Here is a 21539-nt window from a genome sequence, read left to right as displayed (position 1 = left end):
ATTAACATTAGCTATTGTATGTGTGGTTGTTTGAATGAAAATGGACCCCAGAGGCTCATAGGAGGAGTGGCTTGGAGGAAGTGTGTCACTGGGGGTGGGCTTTGAGGTTTAAGAAGCTCAAACTAGGCCCAGTGTCTGTCTCTTCCTGTTGCCTGCTGCCCCAGATGTAGAAATCTCAGCTACCTCTCCAGCACCATGTCTGCCTGAGTGCTGCCATGCTTCCTGCCATGACATTAATGGACCAAACCTCTGATCCTCTCAGCTAGCTCCAATTAAATGTTTTCCTTCATAAAATTGCCATGACTATGATGCCTCATCACAGCAATAAATCCCTAACCATATGTAATCAAATTCAGTAACTTTTGGTCAAGGGAGGACTTAGCAGGTGTGAAGGGGCCCCAAAATAGCTTGACCACACAGCAGCCATGACAGGATTAGGGGCCTAGACACAGCTTCTGTGACAGGTGTGGCAGGCAACACCCAGATCCAGGAAAAGCCTTAAACTGATACCACCCAGAGATCTACCCAGGGATGGGGAAGTACCTGACATCCCAAACATTCCAACCATTAGATAAGGTGGCCAGATGTCCTTGAGTCTAGCAACGCCTATTTTTGTTTTACAGATACCCCTAGACAATTGCCAGCCAATCAGGGTCCTGGACCCTGGAAATCCCCTCACCCCAACCTCTACTATGATAAACTCTGCCCCACCTGAGCTCAGGGCTCTCGGCTCTCACTGCTGTGTCAGACAGACAGAGGGACCAAGCTCTGGAGCTTGAAAATAAAGGCTCTTTGCTTTTACATGCGGGATTTGGTCTCTGTGGTAGTCTTTTGGGGGTCCCCATGATCTGGGCATAACACAGGTGTCGCAACCACCTCGTCCGGCAAGGAAGACACAACACTGAGCTCTTCTTTCCGAAGTTTATTCAGGAACCTTTAACAATCTTCTGACCCCGGGGAGAACCCTCCCTCAGCCTAAATAGCCTTTGGGTAGCCAATCCTAGCTCACCATGTGGGCATCACGGATAGGTCCAGGTATGGGGAAGCAAGCCAGATCCAAGAGCCAAGCCAAATATGGAGTTGTTTACAACAGAGAGCACTCAACTGTCGGGAGGGTGGAGGGAGGAAGCCAGCGCCATCTTAGGGTGCGGCATGCAGCTCTCTACACACAGGGAGATCTCAAGTACTAAGAAAAGAAATCAGAAACACCATCTGAACCAATGATATCTTAGGTAAGACAGAGTGAATGATCTATCTGTTGGCAGGCATGTTGTCCTCAATTCCTGATGACTGAAGAAGGAAACATTGGAATGTATGCAGATTGTTTAAGGCCTCTAATGAGGAGCTGGAATGATGACTCAGAGGGTCAGAGCTCATACTGCTCTTGTAGAAGAGGACCCAAGTTCTGTTTCCAGCACTCATGGCAGGAGACTCATACCTGCCTGGAATTCCAGGTTCAGAGAATGCAACACCTCAGGCCTCCATAGGCACATGTACTCATTTACACATACATCATTTTTAAAAATCAATCTTAAAAATGCCAGTGAATATTTAAGATATTTTTTGTTTTATTTTCATCTTTAAAACCAAATTTGACATTTATCTCAAATTTCCAATAAAGAGTTAAAAGATGTTTTTAATTTTAGGTAAAGAAAAAAACCCTGCATAGAAACATTTGATAAAAATAAACTACTGTACGTCTGCCTTGCAATTCTAATTGTCTTAAGTGTTTTAAGTCAGATTTCAACATTTCAGATAGAGTGGGGTAAAATCTTTTAATGCAAGAATTGCTTTTCCATGTTAAAAATCATCTAATTCATTTTGTCTTGCAAACTGAACATATATTTATTCTAATTCCACTGTTATGTTTGTTGGTTTGTGTCTTGCCCTTCTCCATGCTAATATTGTTGTGCAGAGATCGTGACCCCCAGAGAGACCACCAAAGACGAGCATGCCGGAATGCAAAAGCAAGGTTTAATTCTGGATATCCAAAAGCAATACAAGCCTAGGCAGGGACTTCGTCCAATACATCCAACTCAGTGGAGGCTGGAGGAAGCGCCCACCTGTCTGCAAGCTCAGTTTTTAAAGGGAAAAGTCACAAGGTTACATCATTTAGGGGTGCTAGTATGGATACAATTCTGATTGGCTCGCTTCTAGGGGCTTTCTAGAAATCATGGCTTAATCTTACTTTTAAGGGAGTGGTTGCCCGCCACCATTTCTCTCATTGGCTGCCCTCAGGTGGGGGCATTTCTGTGGTCAGTTACCCTGGAAACCAGAAAGAGGACATTCCATAGGCAGGCATTACCTCGTGACTACCTTGTGACTCTGTACTTTTACACTTCCTGGTTTCTGGAATATCACTGTTCAAGTTTCAGCCAATTGTTTACTATCTGGGACCCCTCACCAACTTAGAGCTACATGCATGGGTCAATGTGAACATGTGAGGCCAGCCAGCCTCCATGGCAGCTCAAGGACAAAGTCTGGGACTTGTCCAGGCCTGCCCCAAAAATGGTAACTATAACCCCCAACCAGTAAATTCAAAGGTTACATACCCTCACCCAATCATATGATGCAAAGGCTGGTACTACTCTGTGGTTTTTTTCCTTTAAAACCCCATCATTCTGAGAGCTCAGGGCCATCCTCCTCTATCTGCTGTGTTGGAGTGTTGGACACGGAACAAACCTGGGCTTGCTTGTTATCAATAAAACCCTGTGTGTTTGCATCGGGATCAGCTCTATGGTGGTCTCAAGACATGGACACAACACTATATGAATATTAAAATTCTTCTCCCTATTTATATGAAGAATGTCACTGGAATTTCAACTGAAATTACATTGACTCTCTAGATTGCTTCTGGTAAAAAAAAAAAAAAAAGCCATTTCTCACAATATTGAATTCTTCAAATACACGAACTTGAGAGATATTTGGAACTTCTAGTGTCCTCAATTTTTTTTCTTTGATTTGTTACCATTTTCATTACAAAGGCCTCTTTGATATCCTTGATTAGGTTTATTCCTAAATATATTTTTTGAAGCTACTTTGAATAAGAATATTCCCATGATATCTTTCTCAAAATGCTTGTTATTGGTATATGAAAATGCTACTCCTTTTCTCAGATTATTATTTATTGCATTTGTATTATTTCTGTAGTTTTATTTTTTTGTTTATCTTTTTCTGGATTTTAGTATTTCAGTAATATTGGATTTGCAGAAGCAGTTTGAAAAAGCTTCTTCTGTTTCTGGTGTTTGTTTTTTTAAATAATTTAAGAATGATACTATAAATCCGTAATGAAACTATTTGAAGAAACACTCCCCATCCATTCTGCTATTGCCCCTAATCTACTGATCTAGTGTGTCCTGAGAATTACAAAATAAACCATGGACACAATAAAAATCACAACCCCCAACCTTAGACATCTCCAATTTAGAAACATCTCCAGCATCAGTCTGAATTCCAAGAATTTCTCACAAAGAAAATCTTGCAGCAAAATCCCCCAACCTGCTGAACAGATAATAATAGCATCCTGCTCACCTGTATCTGAGCCCCAGAGTCAAAGGCAGTTGGACATTTGCAGGGGTGGGGCTGTGCATAAAGAGTTTTAGCTGTGGCTCTTGGAGCTTTTTGGCAAGAACAGTGCTCTCACCCTAGAAGTCACTGCCAGTTGTACTAAACTGCACAGTTACCCTGCTTCCCTTAATGACTTCAGAGGCATTTATTGAATCAGGCTTCAAGACCAAGAACATCTCCCCTCCCTGACAGTCCTCTGTGCACAACTACTTGCCTGTGACAGAATCCAAAGTAGTTGCACTCAGAAACCCCCCCACTCCTGCTGTGGATCACATCTCTGAGAACACTGTAAACATCTGCACTTCAACCACTGACTCATTGCTAAGACTGTCCAAGAACTCTTTCTATGGCACTGTCTCTCAAAGCAAAGGCATCTTAAATATCCCGATTCTTTGAGAAAATCCGTGTTTTTTTCATGGAAACAAACTCTGTAGAGTGACCAGGACAAAAGTACCAGACTGTGCCCTTAAGTTGGCCTGTGTGTTAGAATGATATTCAAGGTAGAAGAGAACCAATTACCTTTGCTCATCTGGTTTTTCCTGGGCAAAAGGGGGATGGGAAGATAATAAGACCAGGGGTTCTCAGCTGTGGCCTCATGAGTAAGTTCAACAGGGTCACTGAAGTGCCGAAATTATCTCATCATTCCTATGAGCACATGATTTCTGAGCTGGGCATGACAGCTTTTCTTAAAGCTTCTACTGCTGGTGAAGGTGCAGTCTCTCAGAAGTCTCTGGTTTGAGGGTTAGCATCCTGGGAGAGATGCTCTAGACACAGGGCAGATCAAGGTGGCATCTTTCCAGATGTGCAGAGCATTTCTCTTGGTCTTTGCTTATAGACTGTCCAGTGGGTGTCATGGAGTCTGCTTGTTTTGAGTGAGTGATGTCACTGGGTTCTGGTCATCAGGTGCAGCCTTGGGTGTAGGGGGTTCCTGACTAAGCTGTTTTTACATGTCTAAAAGTCATTTTACTATGTCAATTACAGGAAGAGTTTTGATTCAGTTGCCTTTCTGTGCAATTGGAGCACAAGGAGCTACCTTGTCATTATTCCCACCTTGGGTTAAATGTAAACTAAATACTTCACGTACTTTATCATGGAGCCTTGGGTGGGCCCCACCAAAAATTTCATGGTCTGATAAATTATGGTGTAGAAACAAAGTTATACTTTTAGCCTTTCTCAAGAGTATGGCTTCACTATTTCCTCACGTAGCTTAAAAAATAGGAGAACATATCATACTTCCTTGTGAACATTCATACTTAGTACCAGATTAGTTACCCTTCAGAGAGGAAATCTACAAGAAACACTCTTCAGATTTTACTTTTGATACAATGAACAATGGCTCCTACTATGCACAGACTTGTGTAGTTGGTCCTTCTGTGTTGTGAATAGAAAACCTAGGAATCCAGTATATTCATTCATTCAGTATATCATGTAACATAACAATTACTACTATTTAACTCAATTTGTTGATAGCACAACAAATAATACTATAATTGTGTTTTGATGACTTCCTTTTCTTTTTTGGTTCCCAGTAAAATAAGAAAAAGTGTGATCTTCCAAAAACTTCAATCAATACTTGGAAAATTTTTTAACAATTTTAGAAAAACATTATTTTTTATTTATTACTTAAAGTTTTTCATTTAGTTAATATCCCAACTGCAGGTTCACCTCCCTAGTCTCTTCCTGTTCCCTCCCACCACCTCTACTAAGTCCCCATTCACTCCTCCCTCTCCATTCAAAGAGGAGCAGGCCTCCCATGGGTGTCAACAAAGCATGTCACATCAAGTCATCATAGGACCAAGATCCTCCCCCTGCATCAAAACTGGGAGAAGCAATCCAGCATGGGGAATAGGTTCCCAAAAGCCAGCTCAAGCACCAGGGAGAGGTCCTGATCCCAGAGATAGGAGTCCCACAAACTCATGAAGCTACACAGCTGTCACCCACATGCAGAGGGCCTAGGTCGGTCCCTAGCTGTGGATCAACAGTCTGTGAGCTCCTAGGAGCAGTGGTCAGCTGTCTTTGTGGGTTTCTCCTTAATGATTCATTGGTTTGGGCTGCAGAATTGGCTCAGAGGTTAAGAGCACTGGCTGCTCTTCCAGAGGTCCTAAGTTCAAATCCCAGAAACTACATGGTGGCTCACAACCATCTATAATGAGATTCTGTGCCCTCTTCTGGCTTGTAGGTATCATGGAAGCAGAACACTGTATACATAGTAGATTTTAAAAATTCATTGGTTTACTGGTAGCTGGAATATTTACTTTAATAAGCATTGTTTAAGCTTCAAAAGTTGGAATCTTAGCATTAAAACAAAATGTGCAATCAGCTCAATTTACACACTTGTTAAAATGTTTCTAAAATAGAAAGAGTTTAAGAAAAGATTGTTATCGATTACATAGAATGATTGGATGAAGAAAAATAACCTATAGGCATGTAAACAGTGTAAAATTTCCCCACTTCCAGTTCTCTTCAAATATAAGTAAATATGAAGTAAATATTGTTTGGAAGCTCCCTCTTGTATAGAAAACTGTCATGCTTTGAATAATGAGCCAATGCTATAGAATGAAATATTTATCAGAATTTGTTTTATGAGATTCAATGTATGTACTGTTCATTAAACTATATATAAGGAATTCCAGGTCAGCTGGAGCTTTCTAATGAGATCCTGTCTAAAACAACAAAGCAAAATTATATTAAATATGTGTGTGTTCGTGTGTGTGTGTGTGTGTGTGTGTGTGTGTGTGTGTATGTTACTGTGTGTTATTTAGACGTGTCTTACTCTCATACTCACTCTGTAGGCTAAGCAGGTGTGAATTCATGGAGATCACCTGGCTCTGCTGATGTGCTCGGATATATTCATTTCTGAGAATGATTTCACAGGGAACAAAAGCTGGCAGCTGAAATGACTTTAGAGATGTTGTCCCAAAAGTCCTGTACTCTTTATTATTCATTTTTTTAACATTCTGTGGATGGTGGATGTGTGTTTAAGTTCTCTATGTAGCACATGCTTTAAAACTCCAGTTATCTTCCTGCCTCTGTGTCTGGAGTTCTGTAATAAAAGAGTTCACCACCACACACGGTTTGAAAAATAAGTTTCATGTTGCAAGTCATCTCTTCTTATGGTTTTTGTTGTTGTGGCTTTAAAAAAATCTAATTTCAGTCATGATTTTATGTGTATGGCTTTTTTGTTTCTGTGTCTTTGTATTCCACTCATGCCAGGTGACGATGGAGGCCAGGAGATGCTGTCAGAACCCCTGGAACTGGAGTTACAGACAGTAGTGAGCTTCCATATGTACTGGGAATGGAAGCTGAGTGCTCTGGAAGATTCTTCAGTACTCTTAACTACTCAAGCATTTTCCAATCCAAATTGTCTGTTCTTGATTATGATTCCTATACAAGGCAGCCTAGTCCAGGTCAGACACCTGATGCTGATTACAAAGTAGGACTCTACTTCAGGTGAGTGAATTATTCTGAGGCAGGGAAGAGCTCCCTAAGTACAACATGGTCAGACTTAATCCATATACATACAAATAACAAAAATGGACTGGGCAGTATGTATTCATATATTTCAGTGTACTTATTCATATATACTTAACAAGGAGGAAATTGGAAGGGAAGTATGTGGAAATGAATGGAGGGAGGAGAAAGAGGGGAAATTGATGTAATATGTTCTAATAGAAAAAATTTAATTAAAAAAAAAAAAAGGAGGGCCTAGAGAGGTGGCTCAGCAGTTAAGAGCACTTGGTGTTGTTACAGAAGATCCAGGTTCCATTCCCAGAACCCACATGGTAGTTAACCATTTGCTGTAGCTCCAGGCTCGGGCATCTCCTGTCTTCTGGTGTCTTAGGTACTGTGCACAGACACATTCAGGAAAAACAGCATATAACTAGAAATTTTTTTTAAATTAGAAAAAGGAAAGAATGGAATTTTCTATAGTGATGTCACAACTCTGAGACAGACAGCAGCCAGGGCTAGGTAAAACGAACTCCTCTGGGCTTAGAGAGAAGCAGCTGTGGACTTCCCCTGAGCCAGCCTGCTCAGAGGCAAAAGCAGCTTTGTTCTGAGGTTAACAGAGCTCATCATAACCACTGATCTAAGAGCAGAGTATACAGTGCTGCTAGGTGACTTTTCCTTGATGTTTTCTGTATTTGTGTTCTCTGTCTTTTGTATCTGTGAGAACTGTGGATTGGTACAGCTATCTTTTAGATCAAACATCAAGGTTGACATGTAGCATAGGCTCCAAAGCAATCTACTTTCATAGTGTCATTTCCTTGATTTTCAGCTTAGACCTTGTGGTACAAGGTCATTTCCTTCCATTATTTTGATAATTTATATATGTTCTGGCATGACTTTGAGCTAAGAATGTCCCAAATGTCCCTGCTTTTCCATTGTGATTGTGTTTAGAAGTGGATTTGCTAACTGAGCATGCTTAGGAATAGGCAGAACTCTCCATGAATGTGTGCAGACTCCCTCAGTAAGTCCCCATGCTTCCTTTGTTTAGGAAAAACACTGCTTTGGAAATGACTCCCATGCTCTCCTTCCCTCCTGCAGGTAAGAAATCTTTCTCAGTTCTCTGTCTTGGCTGTTGTGATGGCTATTTTTGGTACCTAAATGGACTATCTATGGAATGAACGAAAACCCAATTTGTTGGGTACACCTGTCAGGGAATTTTCTTAAAGGTTTTGAACTTAAAGACCCATCGTAAATCTGGATCATTTGAGGTGATGAGATCCACCTTTGGCATCTTGGTGGCAGCACACAGCTTTCATACCAGGATTCAAGAGGCAGAGGAAGTCAACTTCTCTAAGTTTGAAGCCACCCTGTTGTACAGAATGAGTTTCAGGGCTACATAGATAAACCCTGTCTCAAAAACACCAAAAAAACAAAACAAAACAAAACAATAATATAAAATAAACCCACCTCTTCAAACAAATAATAAGATCCACCTTAATCTGGATCACACCTTCTTGTTGCAGACTACATATGAAACGATATTGAAGAAGGAAACTCTCTCTTTGTCTGCTTGCCCCAGGTCTGGCTACCAAGTTCATTCTTTACTAGCATTGCAGCCTACATCTTGTTAATTTTGGTGTATACTGAAGACCAGCTGAGACATGCCTCATGGGCTGAACATCTACTGGAGTCTTTAATGTTCCATTGGTAGACAGCCGTTGTTGGACTGGCTGGACCACGGCTCGGGAGACATTCGAATAAATTCACTTTTTACACACATGGAGAGATTAATTTTTACTAGTCCTGCTCATGAAGACAACCTTAAAAAATGCAGTTGTGGGGTTTTTTTTTTTTCACTTGCCCACTGAAAAAGATGTGCTGGCTAACAATAGTTCTCATATAGACATTCTTCCTAGCTCCATTATTCTCTAACTATTCAACTTACTTTGAAGACTACTCTTTTTACTATTATTCATTTGTCAAGACTTTGGCCTGAATTCCGGAAGAAAACTTGGACAGCAATGGAGCCATCATTCAGCCTTCTGGTGGGAGACAAATCTATCATTCTGTGTTTTTATCTGGTGCCTGCATTTCTCCCCTGGTTCTCTGAAGTGCTGTGACTAACAGGTAAAAGGACCTTCAGTTCACCTCACCTCAGCGTGAAGCCACCGAACAAACATCTCCTTTTGTGTCCTTAAATCTCTCTTTAAAACTGTGAATATTTTGGGCACCCTTCCACCTGTGGGACAGGAAATCACTCCACTCCACATTGTGGAAATGGCTGTGCAAATTAGTCACGTTGTGTCCGGGAGGAAGAAGCGGAAGTGCCTAAGGCTCCTCTAGGAGGAGCCAGAGCAAGTGCTATTGAAATGCATACCTCTGCAGCCTGGAAAAGGTCTGGGTCTGGGGAGGGAGGCAGAGACAGCAACCATTGTGCTGCGTCTTTAAGCACACTGTAACCCTAAGGGAGGTGCTCCTGTCACTCAGGCCTGACTAGCCAATCAGGTCCCTCGGGGCTGAACTGCCAGTCTAAGTGGTGCAGGGCCCTTCCGGGAGTCTGAGGGCTTGGCTTAGCAGAGCAGCTGGCGCCAGTGTTTACATGTGGTGTGCTGTGCTGTGAGTGCCGCTGCTGGGAACCCTGAGGGGCCATGGACGAGCTGGGAAGCCATGCCTTGGTGAGCGATGGGCTCCTGTCCCCAGATCGGGAAGAGCAGATGGGAACGTGCTGGAGCAAGTGTGTTGGGTCCTCCTAAGGACTGGGTGTGAATCTGCAGCCAAATACCCTGCTCTGTGAGTTCCCACGCGGTCCTTGCACTCCCTGAACCGTGGCACAGGCCTTGGAATAACTTTGCTCTATGGGCTGCCTCTTTGCAGAACATTGGGAACAGGGAACTGTGTGTAGAAACATGTTAGTAGTCAACAACACCATGCTTTTGGCGCATCCATGGCAGGCAGGTTTCCAAACTCAGAGAGGCCTAATTTCGAGTATCTTCTTGACATTCAGCTCTTTGCATTTAACCTTTACCGGTAAGATCATTTACCGTTAATTTTGTGGAGGTTGAAAAGGGCATCTCTTGTGTGGGGTAGCACTCCTCTACTTCCCTGTGATGAAGAGTAGAGTTGAACTGGTGATGGAAAGGATTGACCAATGCTTAGTAGGTAGTAAGTCTGAAAAAGTAGAATGTAGCTAAGGGAGGACTGCCTCTAAAGCACCCCAAACATAAGTCTGTGCTAACCAGGCCTGGTAGAGATAAGGATGCCATAATACATATTTTTTTCACCAGGATTGTCCAGACATTTGGCTCCAAACCATCACAAAGGAGACACCCCTGCCTGAATACCAGGCACTAGGCCCATTCCTGTATCAAAGAACAGGCCTCTAACAAGCTACTCAAGGAGGCATTACAGGGTCACAACCTCCCTTAAGGCCTGGTGTGCCTTCAAGTTCCAGTTTTCTTGAGAAAAGCATAGTTCTGAGAGATGAGCAGTATGACACCAGGTGACAATTATTTGAAAAGTAAACCACTGTTGTGTTAAGGACTGGCCTGGTCAAGCAAGGCTTTCATTTAGGCCCTCAGGCAGGGAGGAAGAACATTCTTGGGAGAGGGAATACCAGCCTGGGGCCCAGTCAATGGGAGCTTGGCCTAAGGCCTTGATATATTGAGAATGAAACAGAGCTCCATCTCTAAAACCAGGACTATGGAGCTGGTAGTGGTCTGGGGCCAGGGCCTTTGTGGAGGGGTTGCTTCAGATCCTGAGAACCCAACTCTTCCCACCACATGGAGCTGTGGTTGTCAATTCCAGGGCCACTGTAGGCTGAGTCAGCAATGTCCTTAAGACACTGTGTCCCCTTGTGCAGTATTATTTGATTAGACTCCTCCTGAAGAGCATAGCTTCTGTTGTTTGGTAGGAAAAGAAATTGGAAAAAGTAAAGGTCTGATTGCTAGAAGTTCTGAATATTGCATTCCACTTTCACGTTTATCTTCTAAATGTTACAAATAGTTTTGGAAGTGGTTGAAAGAGGTGATGTGGATCATCCTTGAGCAATACATGATTAGAATACTTCTAAATTTCTGCTACCACCCGTCACCATGGTATGATTCAGTGAAGTTCACTTCCAGGGGACAAAGGGAGTTTCTGATCTGCAGAGATTTCTTAGGTGTCCATGGTGCTGGGCAGGTGGATAGGGCAGATTCCACATCTTGTGCCATGATCCATGTGTCAAGAAGCAGACTTTAAATTATTTTTCTGTGTTGTTTTGGAATTGGGCATCAGTGAGGCTGTGTTTACCTGAAACCAAAAGGAGCCATAAGGGGATGAGAGATCACATCCATCTACAGAAAGCATTAGAGCATGGGGCTTCTGTCTTTGGAAGAAATACCAGTAGCTTGAGGGTCAGAAACATAACAGTGTTATAAGTGTGATAAGGGTCACTTTGAGTTAATTTTTTGGAAGTTGTGAAATCTGTGTTTATTTCATTTCTTTTTTTTCTTTTTCTTTTCTTTTCTTTTTTATTTATTTATTATGTATACAGTGTTCTGTCTGCACATATCCCTGCAAGCCAGAAGAGGGCACCAGATCTCATTACAGATGGTTGTGAGCCACCATGTTGTTGCTGGGAATTGAACTCAGGACTTTTGGAAGAACAAGCGGTGCTCTTAACCTCTGAGCCATCTCTCCATCCCTGTTTATTTCATTTCTATACACATAGAATCATAGGTAGCTGGGTAACATTGGTCAAGACCACACTTTTCCTGGCACAGTTTGTCTCCCATCCAGTGGTCTCCCCATTCTCCCTACCTCCATTTCTCCTTGCAGCTCTCTCCTGCCCCCTCCCCACCCACCCCTAGTCTACCCAGAAAATCTATTCTGTTTCTTCTTTCCAGGAAGATCCATGTGTCTCCTCATGGAGCCCTCCCTGTTAATTAGCCTTTCTGAGTCTGTGGAATTGTAGCATGAATATCCTTTACTTTACAGCTAATATCCACTTAGAAGGGAGTTAATAGTATGTTTGTCTTTTTGAGTCTCAGTTAACTCACTGAGAATGAATTTTTTTTCTAGTTCCATTCATTTGTCTCCAAGTTTTATGATGTCCTCGTTTTAATAACTGAGTAACACTCCATGGTATCAATATTCCACATTTTCTTTCTCCACTCTTTGGTTGAGGGACATCTATGCTGTTTCTAGTTTCTGGCTATTAGGAATAAAGCTGCAGTGAACATAGTTGAGCTTGTGTCCCTGTGGTAGGATGGAGCATCCTTTGGCTATATGCCCAAGAGTGGTATAGCGGCATCTTGGGATAGATCTGCTCCCAACTTTATGAGGAACTGCCATTTTGATTTCCACAGTTACAGTACAGGTTTGTAAATGTTATTTCCCATACAGGAACCAGAGTGCTGTAGTGAAAATGTTGTTCAACTCATGCCATTCTGAGGTTGAATAGTTTTTCAGTGACTTGAAATTCTTAGGCTTTCTCTTACTATCCTGAATGGAATTTTAATTTTGTTGTTTTGTTATCTAGCCCAGGCTGGCTACCAATTCATGGCAGTTTTCCTCCCAACTTCTGAGTGCTGTGGATATATGCCATATAATCCTCTGGATAGTTGAATGTTAGTGACCTATCTGAAGGACTATGTTCACCTCTTCTTGTAGAATTAAAAAGCAAAGTGTTTCAGCCAATGAGAGCTTCATAACCAAGGCTGCAGAGACTGTGAGCATTTGTTCACATCCATTGTGCCAACACATATTTGTGGGTGTTGATATGGAGGATTTAAAAACATCTCAGTAAATGTGGAGTCATGGTATCCAAATTTGGCTGCTTATCAGCATTGTAGTAAGAAGAGCTCACTCACTACAGCTACTCAACATCATCTGAGTTACTCTGAGGCATAGCAGTTAGGAGATGGAGCTGAGAAAATGGGATTTTAAATAAAACTAGTTAAATGCAGCTCTAGAGAGTTTCACTGAAGGAGCAACTCTCAACTTGATATGTGGAATATTCACACTAGAGGGATTATTTGCTCCTACAGATATTCTGTATTTTTTAAAGTTTAAGGACTTCTCTGTCACCAGCCTATACCAATGGATGGTGTTATAATTTGTATGCATCTTAAATGGACAACTTTGTCCTGTGTGTGACAAAGACATCTACCTAATTTTTTGCAATTAAGTTTCAAACTTGCTAGACCGTGGTGGTGCACGCCTTTAATCCCAGCACTTGGGCAGGTGGCCGAGGCAGGTGGATCTCTTTGAGTACAGAGGCCAGCCAGGTTTATAAAGTGAGTTCCAGGACAGACTCCAAAGCTACACAGATAAACCCTGTCTTAAAAAATGAAAAGAAAATTAAAAAAAGAAGTTTCAAATTGGTGTTAGTAACTACATAGTCAAGCGATATAGTGAATTTTGAAACTTGTTGCTTTTGATAAAAGCCACTGTTGCTTTTGATAAAATTATTTTAAGCACTAAAATCTCCCAACTCATGAAGTTAACCTAGGATGGTTCAGTAGTAAACTTGATTTTATTCTTGTATGTTTGAAAAACAATTACTGAAAACAGTTTATTTTCACTGATTTTAGGTGTCAGCAATTATTTTATAAAGTTTATTTATATGTAGTTGTGAGATCTTGAGATGACTCATCAGATCAAAGCATGTTGCTGTACAAGCACAATAAGCTTGTTCCTGGGAACCCATGGTAGGAAGAACCAAGTCCTGAACGGTTTCCATTGGTCAGTACACATGAGGTATAGTATGTACCTGCACTTACACATCAAACAGATACACTCACCTCTCTCTCACAACCAACACACACATTCACAAATAGACACATAATATACATACAAATGAATGCACACATCACATACATTAACACATATACCACACACACAAATATGTACACACACACACTCAAACACAAACATACACAAACACAAATACAAACAAATATAAAGACACACACACAAACATAAATATACATATTTCACACATACCCAGACACACAGACCACACACACAAATTTACACACAAATATACACCCACATACACCTGCAAAGAAACTTTTAAAAACAGTACTAGTAGTTAATAAACATTTGGGATGTGTGGTGAATAAATTTATACAGGATTGAATTTTTTGTTCAGTTTGTTATTCGTCATTTGTATGACGTAGCAACATGTTCTGAAAAGCTCTGATGTCATAGAACTAGTCTGCTCTGGTTGTCATAATATTTATATCTGCAAAGTATGTTATTTGGAATACTTTGGCTACTATGAGGAGAGGATGCATAAAATACTTTTGCATTTAATATTGGTGGTTTAGAAAAATCATTTTGTTGTTTCATCAATAACATAAAAGGCTGTGCCTGTTGGAGACACTCAATTTATAAAGACTCTTGTGGGTTGACTGCTCAACAACTTTGCTATTTAGATGTAATGACATAAGACATTGCTCTGACTTTGACACATTCTTTCTATGTAGCCCTGGCTGTGCTGGAACTTGCTATGTAGACCAGGCTGTCCTTGACCTCACAGGCAGATCCTCCAGTCTCTGATTCCCAAGTGCTGGGAATGAAGGCTTACACCAGCATGCCTGACCTTGGCTTTGGGTTCTTTGAAACAGTCTCAATATGTATCCTTGGTGGGCCTGGAGTTGCTGAGCAGAGCAGGCTGGCTACAAGCTCAGAGATCTGCTTGCCTTTGACTCTGGAGCCCTGGAATAAAGTGTGTGCCACCACATATGGCTAAGATCTTTCTTAAATGACCACTAAATGCCAGTGTTGTTTTACTTTGCATAAGTAGAATAACATATGTGGCCAAAAATTTCAAGCCAGACTTAACTGTTTTTGCAAAGTGGTCTTTAGTAGTCCAGGTGCCTTGAATTCTATATTCACCTGAGGATGGCCTTGTCTTGATGCTCTTACCCCACACAAGCCACTGTCCAGCCTATGACTAAACAAGTAAAATGTGAAAATGTTGCTCCTTTGTTCATCCTGCAGGGTTTGATTCAGAGTGGAGGAATAATCTTGTTTGTCATGCAGACCTGTGTGCTTTCTGTTTACTTTTTGCCCGTTTGGCCCAAGTCTGTAGATGTAACCAACCATCTTATTAAATAAGTAACACAGAACCAATGTAAAGAAGAAAGCCAAGAGGTCAGAGCTCAGAGCAAAAACCTTACCCTTCCTCCTGCGGTAGTCCTACCTCTCAGAAAGAGACCTACTTCCTGTGTGTTTGTCTTTATATAGTCTTTCTGTTCTGCCTTCTCATTGGTTGTAAACCCAAACACGTGATTGCCTCATCACTGCCTGTAAGTACAGCCCTCCAGGTCTTAAAGGCATGTGTCTCCAATGCTGGCTGTATCTCTGAACACACAGAGACTTACCTAGCTCTGCCTACCAAGTGCTGGCATAAGTGTACGCCACCATTGCCATGCTCTTGCTATGTCTCTAATAGCTCTGACCCCCAGGCAACTTTATTTATTAACATACAATTAAAATCACATTTCACTACAAATAAAATATCACCATACAAGTCTATACAAATTAGTTCTAAATCATGATTATCACTCAGCTTTCCTTCTGAAAAGTTCATTTGCTTTTACAGTTATGTTTTTTTGTTTTTGCATATCTTTGATTCCCCATTATTCTAGATAATTTTAATGTTTTGTGTGAAACCCAGGCAGGCATCATGCCAGGCAGGAGTTCTACCACTGAGCTGCTTCCTTCCTTAGAAATAGTTGTCTGAGGTTTGAAAATATTTTTCTTTGGTGTGATTTCAGTAAATAGATCAATCCTATTGCTTAACTTTTTTTTGTATTAATTTTTATTTCTGTGGGTTTTCTTGCAGTAGGATAATTGTGCTGTTAGATGACTTCATTTCTTCAATATTAAGGCTTTTTTGTTTCATGTATCCTATCTTTGAATGAAGACTCAGGCTTTTCTTCTGGACAGTATTGAGACTGAGTGTAAGGAAGTGTCTTTTTTTTTTTTTTTGTCACACAGTCTAAAAAATATTGTTGCTAAACTACATTTACCCTGTTTATAAAATTTTAATTATTGAATTAATTGATATATTTGAGCTTATTTGCTGGACAGTTTTTCTGGAATTCATCTATGTAAACCAGGCTGGTTTCACATTTGGGATAATCCTGCTGTGTTCCAAGAGTTGGGATTACAGGTGTGTGCCCACTGAAGTATCATTTATCTTGCAGTTATTTTCTCTCCTAATATATGTCTAAATTAATGATTGTATATTGCAGCTAATGTGAAATCTGCTAACAAATATAGCTCTTGTTTGCAAGTAGACAATCATTGGGATGGACATTTCCTGTTCTTCAGTTGAAAGTTCACATTTTTGAGTATGGATTACTTAAATGCAGGATATATCTTCAGTCCTGTGGAAGTATGGAAACGTGGGTTTATGTTAAGGGAAGCTATTATTACTTTTCTGTAGCAGTAACAATGTACCAGGAAGATCCAGACAAATACAAAAAAGGAATAAAGTTTCCTGCAGTCCCAATCTGTGTTCTTTTAGGCCCCTGAGGACAGGTTGTGCTCCTTGTAAGGAAAGCTGTTTAAGAAGCATTCACTTACTTTATGGGTGCTAGGGTAGTATATCATATTGCAGTTGCTTTTCTTCTACCTAGGCTCATCACTGACCACAATCATGTTGAGAAATTCAGTGTTATTGACACAGAATATTTGTGTTTGGGTTTGTTATCCCTACATTGGCCACCCTTCATTATTTAGGATTTGGTACATGAATAGAATGTACCTTGAGGAAATCCATTCCTTCTTTCCTCCCCTTCTGTCCCCCTGCCTTCTTTTGTTTCCTCTTCTCTACTTCCTGGGCTCATTTTAGACTCACTGAGTTCACTCAGTGCTTGGGGAGGAGAGGGTTTATTTGGCATCCAGGTCCAGTTCACATCCATCATGCAGGCAAGTCAGGCAGGAGCTGAAGGTAGAGGCCGAGAGGCGGGACCTGAAATAGAGACCTGGAAGAATGCAGCTTGCTGGCTTGTTCTTCCTGGCTTCTTCTTCTTCTTCTTTTTTTTCTTTCCTTTCCTTTTATAATTGAAAATAGGGTTCCATGCAATATATTTTGATTATGATTACCCTTCCCCAACCCCTGCCTGATCTTCCTCTCTCATCCAAATCCACACCCCTTCTTTCTCCCTCTCATTAGAAAACAAACAGGCATCCTAATATTCTGTTTGCTCTCTTAAGTATTTCAGTACCACCTGCCCAGGAATAGTACAGCTCCACGGTGTGCTGGTCCCTCCCTATAAATCATTAATAAGAAACCTCCCTAGAGTTGAAGATCCTCTACCCTAGTATCCCTAGCTTATGTCATGTTGAGGAAAATCCAACCAGGACAAGGACCATGAGTTTAGAGCCAGCGTGGCCTGTGTAGTGAGACCTTGCCCGAAAATAAAATCAAATAATATAATAAAATACACACAAAAAAACAAACAAATAAATATGTGAGCCATCATAATTACTTTATCTTTTAGCATTACTCTTTTCAAATAATTTGATCCTCTTCCCAAGACTTTGGAAGATTTGGTTATGAGAGCACCTAGTATTTTTGTCTTTTCTTAAGTTTGGCTTTTAAGCAATTTGATAATTTTGCTCAAATATATAAAACAGGGAAATTTTGGGTGTGGGTAGGACCTGCTCTATGGACAAGCTTCCCAAGTGCTGGGATCAAAACCATTAGACTCCTATTGCTATTAAAGGTATTAAGTTTGGGAGCCTCCCAAGTGCTGGGATTAAAGGTCTGAGGCACCACTGCCTGGCCTCTATGGTTAACTCGTGGCTAGCTCCATCCTCTGATCTTCCGGCAAGCTTTATTTGACAGGACACAAACAAATATCACACAACAGGTGTGACCTGCTCCAGGTATCAAACGCTATGATCTTTATTCTCCAGCAAATCTCAGGATGACCCTTGAGGAATGACACCCAAAGTTGTCCTCTGGTCCCCTCATGAACATAGTACCCCATACACACATGTGCACCTTTGTATGAATACACACGCAAAATAAAAATAAAAATTAAAGATTAGGAACAGTGAGAGGTGAAAATGTCTACAGTTCGTTTAATATGAGAGAACTTTGTTGCTATAAGGCAAATTGAATTTTGGAACTTAAGTGGGAACTGATTGAAGTATTAGAGCGGAATAAGATTCAGAAGAGCCATTAAGTTAAGAGCATTAGTAGAAATGATTAAGTGTAAATTAGTGGAGCAGAAGTCAGTTAGCAGCAATGTCTATAGGGTACCCCAAAGTGTCCTATCATTAGGGGAATGAAAGAACAAAATCACACCACTTGTGCCATTGATGTAAACACATATGTTGAATGTTCTACTGTTCACATACACACAGACTCCACAGTGCTTTTGTGGAGGCCAGAGAACAAGTAGAGAGAATTTGTTTCCTTCTGACATTTGAGTCTTGTGGATCAGACTAGTCTTTAGCCTTGGTTGCAATTGCCTTTATTGTCTGAGGCCGCTCCTTAGCTCTCCTATGTTTGTATTACTTTATTTATTTGTGAGGATGATTTGCATATGTGCTAAGGATCTGACTCAGATGGTCTTGCCTGTCTATTTTTAATGCATTAAGCATACATAGGTTTGTACTGCCATCCTAGGACTTAATGCAGACCAGCATAACTTTTATTCAGTTCCACAGTGTATAACCATGTAGATTGCCTCTGGGTTTTATTATTTGTGTACTCATATACAGGTGATAATGTGTACATACAGATACCTAAATGTTTTCAAAATCAAGCTGTTTTAAAATCATTACTGATGCCATAATTTTTCTGTTTTTGTCCTCTCTGATCACATTGTTCTGTAGGTTATTGTGTAGATACTTAAACATTTTTCAAGAGAATGATTTCAATTTCTACTTGTTAATTAAAGCAGCAATGTTTGTTTCTGGTGTGGAGTAACATTAAGTAATATTTGCTTCTCACTTTGCTCATCAAATCTAAGATCTCTTCTTGGATAATGTGCATTTTAATGTTTGGCCATTAAATACTTAGACAATTGCAGTACAGGTACATAAAATATGTAAATAGCAATTTCTGTTTTTACCTTATAAGACTCTTGAGCTACTATTTTTAGATATACATTTTGTTGCTATTTTCAACTTTCTTGATAAATTGTAAGCAAATTATAATACATAGTGATAATGTGGTGATATTAATATCAAACTATATACCTTTATACTTATATTTATATATTTTAGCAAAGTATATACCTAGATCATCAGGGTGAAAATGGACTATCATAACTAAGAATAAAATGCAATTCTGGATTTTAGTCTGCCTTTGAAGCTATTTGGAGGACTTGGAATGGTGGTAGAATATTTTGATAGATAATAAAATGTCTACACCAGCATGCTTCACAGGTCCATTTGCTTGCAATATCTTTTCCCAACCCTTTTCCATGAGGTAAAGTCTGCCCTTTTTGTTGAGGTATGTTTCTTGTATGTGGCCGTAGCATCAACCCTGTTTTCACATCCCTACTTATTCTGTGTCTTCTTATTGGGTAATTGAGACCATTTATATTGAAAGATACCAATAATAAATGATTGTTGATTCTATTATATTGTTGTTCTTGTGTGTGTGTGTGTGTGTGTGTGTGAGAGAGAGAGAGAGAGAGAGAGAGAGAGAGAGAGAGAGAGAGAGAGAGAGAGAGAATGTTTCCCTCTTTTGACTTTGCTGGTGTGAGATTCTTTCTTTCCTGTGTTTCCCTGGGTGTAGTTACCCTCTGTGGGTTGGAGTTTTCCTTCTGAGAAGTACTTTCTGTAGGGCTGAATTTGTAGCTCGATATTGTTTAAATTTAATTTATTATGGAATGTCTTAGTTTCTCCATCTGCTATGTCTTGGCTGGCATCTGTGGTCTCTTAGAGTCTGCAGCACATGTGTCCAGGCCCTTCTGGCTTTTAGAATCTCCATTGATTCTAATTCAAGTATAATTCTAATACATCTGCCTTTATGTGTTTCTTGGTGTTTTTCTCTAGAAGCTTTTATTTTCTTTCTTTGTTCTATATGTTTAGTATTTAGTTTATCATGTGGTGAGTGGACTTTTTGTCTGGTTTAATCTCTTTGGTATTCTGTATGCCTCTTTTACTTTGATAGGCCTCTCCTTCTTTATGTTAGAGGAATTTTCTTCTATAATTTTTTGAAAGTAATCTCTGTGCCTTTGACGTGAGTTTCTTCTTTTTCCTCTGTTCTTTCTTATTTTTATATTTGTTCTTTTGTAATATTCTAGACTTCTTGGGTGTTTTGTGTCAGGAATTTCTTCAGATTTAACCTTTTCTTTGACCGATGTTCCCATTTCTTCTGTCTTGTCTTCAGAACCTGAGATCCTCTCTTCCATTTCTTGTATTCTGGTGGTGAAGTTTGCCTCTGTAGTTTCTGTTTGCAGTCCTAAACTTTTAATTGCCAGAGTCCCTCAGTTTGTGTTTTCTTTCATGCTTCTCTTTCCATTTTCAGGTCTTGAACTATTTTATTCATTTCCTTCAAGTGTTTGTTTCCTTTTTCTTGGGTTTATTTAAAGGATTTATTCATTTTCCCAATGGTTGGTTTGTGTTTTCCTGGCTTTCTTTAGGGGATTTATTAACTCCTCTTTAAGCACCTCTATCATCTTCATATAGCTGGGCTCTAGTGGACACATAAAGCCTTGGCTGTTATTGATTATGTTCCTGTGCTGGCCTCTAGGCATCTGGGTTTGGGATGATTCTAGGTCTGGGTTTGTCCTTAGTGGGTATGTGTATGTTCCTTGGTTTCTGTTTCATCTCTGGATCTTGAGATAGTGTGATGACTGTGTGTCACCTGATTTATTGGCCTGCTCTGCTGGTGTGTTCACAGGGAATGCCTGCTGGTGTTGGTGGCTGGGATGAAGCAAGGAGTGTGGGGAGAGAGATTTAGAGAGGATGGTCTGTGGGATCCACAGGATATGTGGACAGGGAGTGGGAAGGGAGGCTTCAGCTGGTGATCTGTTCCAGCACTAGAGACAAGTCTCTGGGGATTGGGTCTGGGAGAAGAGAGCACACCTCTGTCTTTTATGTTCTTCCTCCCACATCTTCCACAATGACCCCTGAGACTTAGGAGGGGATTGAGCTATATCTGTGGCTTTAAGACTGAGCATTCCCCAGTTGTTTATTCTCTGCACCTTGGCCAGATACGTGTCACCATGTCAATCATAGTCTAGTTGAGGGATGGGAGGTCCATTCAGTTGTGAATATACTGGTAAGTTGTTTTAAGTCAGTTTAATTCTATGTCCACTTAGTAGCATAATAATAATACATTCTTCCCTAAGGCTTGTGCCTTATCTATTTTTAGGTTCTTAGTCTGACAATGGTGCCAGGTATGTATTTCATGCTGTGGAGAGGGACTCAGATACAGTCAGGAAGTCATTGCTTACTCCCATGATATTTGTGTTACTGTCGCAGCAGTGGGCAGCTCTTGCCAGGTCAGTCATTACTGTAGCTTGAAGTGTTTGTAGTTTGGCACGGGTGATGATTAC

General features: G+C 40.5%; 1 pseudogene; it reads left to right on the top strand.

Annotated features, from left to right (window-relative positions):
• Positions 1–3216: 3216 nt before the first annotated feature.
• Positions 3217–21539, top strand: part of LOC114682465 — an 83658-nt pseudogene continuing 65335 nt past the window's right edge.

Source organism: Peromyscus leucopus, chromosome 5 (assembly GCF_004664715.2).
Source record: "Peromyscus leucopus breed LL Stock chromosome 5, UCI_PerLeu_2.1, whole genome shotgun sequence".
NCBI classification, from domain to species: Eukaryota; Metazoa; Chordata; class Mammalia; order Rodentia; family Cricetidae; genus Peromyscus; species Peromyscus leucopus.
The sequence above is the reverse complement of the archived record's forward strand: the minus strand, read 5'-3'. Positions and strand labels throughout refer to the sequence as shown.